The 6,000-nt window shown below is 41.2% G+C and overlaps 1 long non-coding RNA gene across 1 annotated transcript in view; it reads left to right on the top strand.

Moving 5' to 3' along the window:
• Positions 1 to 1,077: 1,077 nt before the first annotated feature.
• LOC135314258 (uncharacterized) overlaps positions 1,078 to 6,000 on the top strand; it is a 113,389-nt gene continuing 108,466 nt past the window's right edge. The window contains exons 1-2 of the long non-coding RNA XR_010373697.1: positions 1,078 to 1,223; positions 2,393 to 2,522. This is a non-coding gene — a long non-coding RNA (uncharacterized LOC135314258). The remainder of the gene's footprint in view (positions 1,224 to 2,392; positions 2,523 to 6,000) is intronic.

Raw genomic sequence — 6,000 nt, 5'->3', positions numbered from 1 at the left:
CCAATTAACAGGCCTGAAAGCTCCTCTCCAGCCAGCCATCACTAACACTCCAGATAAAATTTGACATCTTCCCCTCCTCCCCCTGCACCAAACTCCAATTAATTTAAATGGTTTTACTGAGGGTCCGTGGCACTCCTGAAAAGGCAGAGGACTTTGCTTGGGTAATCAGCTTAAATACCCAGTCCGTTTCCTGCCCTTGCTGCTCCAAACTTCCCATTCGGGAGACATAAATACTGTTTTTATTTTTTAAACTTTTTTTATCTCCAATTTCCTTGTACAAGACTCCATTTCAAAGGGCAGGATGGTAAAGCCTGTAAACTGGATGCGGACGGCAACTTTTAAGTTTAATGTCGATTACCTTTATTGGAAGGAAGGGGTAATGAGGGGTTTCACGGGGAAAAGGTACATCTTCTCTGACAGTCAGAAACTGGTGATAATTAGGAAGAAAACCGCAGTTTCATTTATTTTTATACTTCTTAAACACTCTTGCCTAAAAATGCATTTTGCATCTCCTGCTGTAGCAGCAGATCAATGACTTCTGCGTTAAAAAAAGGTAATAGCTCGTTGCATACTTTTTTATAACTATAGTCAACTAAAGACGTGCCAACGTCTGTACCAGCTGTAAGATAAGCTTTGAAATGCCCATATTACAAGACCTTGTATGCACAGAAGTTATTACAGAAGCATCTGCGATTTCAGTATGAATATATAGTTCAGCCTCTGCCAGTACTGAATTCTTCACTGTCATTACTCGAGGGAATTGCCATCAAGTGGAAGAGTGCTTCGCGGGGTCAGGGTCTTTACTCAGGTGAAAGACTTGAGTGTGTTTCATTTTAGGAGGGTGAGTAATCTGTGGAAACATCCCTATGCTTCAAATTATGTGTGCGCACAATTTTATTCCTGTATTCGCCAAGAATTTTTTGCCCATCGTACCCACCTTCTGAAACTGTTGGGGGAATTCTATTTTCTAGCAGGAGAGCTTGGGATCAAAGAAATATCCTGCTTTTGGGAGTGTTTTTCTTTTAAATGAGCAGCATTTCTCTAACTTTACATTCTCTCTTTTTCTTAACAAGCAGTTGGCCTAGAAGACAAACTGCCTTCCAGCCAGAATCCCTTACCATGGCTGATACAGCGTGCTTGGGAAGCAGGTACATGGTGACCTCCGCAGATGGCAGCCAGCAGCAAAACCGTGGCTGGACCTGCAGCGATACAGCACAACAGAAGTGAGTATATCATCCTCTTCCCAGCTGACATGCCATTCTCAGAAATGCCCTCCCGGCCATTTTAGGCATCTGCCTAAAACCGTCTCATGTTTTTATAGTGGAGGCTGTGAGTGACACTACGCGGTAGTCAGAAAATTGTTCTTGGACACTGCACAGATTTCTAGAAGCAAGTACTTGTCACATGTTAGGAGAGGTTCATCCTCTCCTTAAAGCCCAAGTTAGGAACCGTGTGGCTGCTTTGGGACACGCGTGCTTACACGTGAAGCTTGCAGGTGTGTGTGTGTACGCAGTGTGTGTTTGGCAATCTCCATTCAGGATCGAACTAAAATCTCCTAAGAAATAATGAGGATCTATTCTGACGTTAAGCTGAAGCGGTCTGTAGGAAAATCAAGTTTTTAATCCCACCGTTACAATGGATCAATCTTTGTTTCCAAAGGAAGGGGCTGGGTGGTGTTGCTATTAATCACACTAATTGATTGGACGTGGCATTGGGTTCCACATCCAGAGTTTTCCTACGTGTTTTGGAATCGCAGCATCTGGACTCAGCTCCTCTCCTACAAGGGCACTAAAATAAACAAGACGTTTGCATGCAGCACTTGCAAAACTAAGCTTAGGTAGCTAAATGGCAGTCAAGATTTCTTAAACATTAATATGCTAATAGCAATGGTTAAAATGTGATTTTCTCAGCAGGGGGTGGTGGTGGGGAACACACCATATTCTTCACCTCACATCAGCAAAGCCAGTGTTCACTTCCATCTGTCCCAGTCAGAACAGGATAATATCTTTTCCTGACTGGATTTAATGGGAAAGATCTACTCTGTTCCCAGGTGTTTGATAATTGAACAATTACTTTTTAAATATTTTATTGGTGTCAGTTTACGCATTTGCTAGCATTTCTTTTTTTTAAATGTTATCCTACTGTGGTGCTATTTCTCCAGTGCTGTTTTTCTAGCATTGTTTAATGATGAATCATGAACGTTAACTTTATACATGTGTAATGCTTTCTATATATATACATATGTATTTATATAAAAATCTGGGTGGTGGCAGGGAGAGACTTATTCTGTCTGCTCCATCTTTTGTTTTGATCTAGTTGCTATAGAAATACTAAGATCAATTTTGACAGAATAAAATACTACAAATTACATTGTCGGATTACCTCATTACAGAGGGCTGGCACTTTGGATTGCAACATTACTGAAACGAAGAGCGTGAACACTACAGGAATTTCTGCTCTATGGAAAAATGTTATTTTTGGATTCTTCAGGAAGGCGTGCGTATAAAACCACCGGTTCCCTGGTGAGTGACTGGTCCCCGAGACTGGCAGAACTTTCTTCTTAATTTTTGGTTGTGGTAGTTGACGTCATATTTGGCCATACATTTACTTTAAGCTGCAACTGGCATCTCACTGACAAAGGCCTTCATGTTTTTTCTGTTAAACACTTAGGCAACAGATTTCTTGCAGTAAGACTGATGGAGTGCGTCTTTTTTCTTCCTTTTTTTTGGTGTCATCTACTACCTATGTGCCTTTGTCTTGATGTAACTAACATAGTTTGAGTGATTTGCCCTCCGTGATCGAATAGGAAGTATTGTACTACGCCTTGTGTTCTCAAAACTGGCTACAGTTAGAAACAACTGCCCTTGTTCGTTAGCAGTGAAGGGCAGGCTTTGAGAACAAGCAGCTTTGGGATGTAGTCTCACTTGAAATGGGAGGTCTCTGCTGGAAGGAGATGACCGTGAAATCTCAAATTGCTGTGCGTTTCTTTTCCATGCTGATAGAACTTACACGTGTCTGCATGTGGATATGGGCCTTGCTTGAAGAAGTTTTGCATTTTCAGTCAAGGAAGTGTCTTGTGCTCTAACAACTGGTAGAGCTTTATTGCTGTGTTCGTAAAAGACACGTTTAGTACTAGGTTTTATTTAGGAAACCATTTATACGTTGGTATTATTTGTATACAGGGAGACAATCTGTGTGATTTGGCAAATGGCTTAGTCATTCTGTTTTTCTTCTAGTCAAGAATATTACTCTTGCTGTATCTAATCTAGAGTTGTAAATTGCAGCAGAGGTACAAATCCAAAACAAACATTTTGAAGAATTTGAATGGAGTAGAGCCCCAATTTCCATTTCAGTACTCTCTCTGTTGTCCAATTTGTTAAACTCAAGTGGTCCTATGTGCGAATAGCATTACTGCCAGAAGCGCTCTCCAGCCATCTGCTTTTTTGGTAAGTCTTTGATTACTTCTTTGTCCATTTTTCTATCCAGAATCAGAACTGGCAACTTACTTGGTTGATTAATATTGTATTTTTTATAATTTAACATTTCTAGCTTATGGCTAGGAAATGGCAGCAAGGTAATAAAAAGCACAAGAAATAAACTCTCCTACTGAAGTCCAACTGTACTATGGTGGAGCTTTTTTACCACATTGTTTCAGCCTTTTCAAGAGTAGCAAGAGAATTGAATAGGAAAAGTTTTACTGTTTGTGGGTAACGTCAAACTGGGAGGAAGAGACATAGCAGCCTGCATTAACTTGATGAGCTGTCTCGGAAATGTGAAGAACTGCCAGGCACTGATAGGGGCTTTCGCAATAGAGCTGAACTTAGATGCTAGCACTGCATTTAAATCTGAACCAAACCAGGCAGTAGAGGAACAAAATTTAACAACCCAGAAAGCTGGTTCGATACTCTATGGGAGAGGCTCTGATCTGTGTCCTACAACTGGATGGGGCATGCGCCCGCATTGTCTCAACTGAACCTTAACTAGAGGTCTTGGGATTCTTCACCAAGAAGGGCCGAAGCCTGCTCCTGTGTTGGTATTGAGAGACAGAAGAGGGAGTTGGGGCTGGAGTGGACACTGTGAGATGCTGTGGTACACCTTGGCGTACCAGCCGCTGGCTGGCTGCTCCTCCTGGTTCAGGTTGTGACAAGGAACCACTAGGTATTTTAGGGGCGGTGGTTCATTTTGGCTACTTGTAGAGTTTAACACATTAGTCGTGAAGGGAAATTTGGCTTTAAAGAAGTCAGCATTGAGGACTCTGAGTTCCGGTGCGTGTCGTAGGCAGAGTCCCACTATGTTTGTACGGCTTCAGGTTTTCAGCTTCAGTTCACAAGTGGCATCAACTGATGGAAACTAAATGGTTTTAGACACTTAATGAAGAAATTCTGCGGACAAATGAATGCTGCAAGACAAGCAGAGGGTAAATGAGAACTCTAGATCATTGCCGTTGTATTTGCTGCATTTAAATACCTAATGCGTGACGTGGTGCTTTTGGATCTGAGTAGGCTGGGTCTGTTCTAGCCGGCAGCCAGAGGAGATAGTAATGGATGTGCTCTGTAATGCAGACTTGGCCAGGGGGTTTGTACGATAAAGAATAACTTATTATTGTTTTGTTTGTTTGGTTTTTTTCATTTTAAAAGAAATTGCATCAGAATCTTGGTCTGATGAGCAGCATCTTATGAAAGCGCAACAGGTTTGCAGGATAATGATGGAAATCTCACGAGCCATATGCAGAGGTTTGGTGTTCCCAGCAGCCACTTTGACCTGCAGAGCTGACAGGGGATGAGAAAGAGAAGGGCTTTTTCTTCGGTGCAGCCTCATGTTGTAAATGAGCTGTACTTGGATGTTACTGTTGGGGAGAATGGTTGCTCACCTAACACAGCCTCTCTTCATCCTTGTCATTTCTCTTACTGTGTAGACAAGGGGAAAATATTTATTTCAGATCATAAAGGGCTCTGGAAACTGAAGTCCCTTTGCATTTCAAGAATCACCTTCTGATTTTGTAGGAGACATTGGTTTTCATGGCAGCGTTATGCAGAAAATCAGAAGTTCACAAAACTCTGGTGGTTTCAGGGATGCTATGGAGGGTGGGCTGCTCTGACTTGCTATATCTGCCTGGTCTGCATCTCTTGACTTGCAGGCTGCTAATGGCTAGCAATGCTCAGAGCTGTCAGAATGGAGAAAAGGCAGGTACCGTTTCCGAATATACAAACGCTCAACACATAAAAAAAATATTTTTGTTTTAAATTATAATGAAGGGGTGGGGAGGGAAGAGGAAAAAGGAGTAATTTAGCAAGTGGGGATGTGGCGGGAGCCAGCCAGGCTGGGGTTTGCTAATATCTGAACTAGGCTGTTGAAAAATGTTCCAAATCTGTCAGAAGGTCTTGAAAGCTCAGCTCTGCCCAGTTTAAGTTAGTGGCGACAGGATTGGGCCCTCTATTACTTTTTTATGTGGTATAAATTACTTTCCCATATTTCCAAAGACATTAATGAATCTTTTGAAAGCACATTGTGAAATCATTGTATGTGTTGCTTAAACTACTTATCCATATGTACAATAGGTTAATACAATATATGGGCTTTTTTCCTTTTGTTTTGCTTTTGCAAAAAACTGGCAAACTAAAACTCTTTCCTCCCCTCCCTACTTTGATTTTTTCCAGGTAAAATGATGGCAGATGTACTCAGCTCGGTTTCATATAACCTGTTGCTTACTGGAAAAACGAATTTAACCCTCTGCCCTTTTACTGTAAACTTGGTTGTGTTTTTTATGTATTTGTAATTTCCTTTAAACCATTTATAAACGGGTTAGAAATACCATTTCGTGGCATCTGACTCTATTAATAATCAGAGCTCTTTATACGGGTTCTTTAAGAATCTGTCAAGTAGGAACAAACTGTATGGTAAACAAACATCTCCAAACTCTTCCTGCTGCACAAATATTCACTGCATTGTTTTGTTATTCCTTAGATCATTCTGCCTTAGTGTTATCATCAGGGATTTAAC

Source organism: Phalacrocorax carbo, chromosome 7, assembly GCF_963921805.1.
Source record: "Phalacrocorax carbo chromosome 7, bPhaCar2.1, whole genome shotgun sequence".
NCBI classification, from domain to species: Eukaryota; Metazoa; Chordata; class Aves; order Suliformes; family Phalacrocoracidae; genus Phalacrocorax; species Phalacrocorax carbo.
Note: the sequence above shows the minus strand (reverse complement) of the source record. Positions and strands in the feature narration are given on the sequence as shown.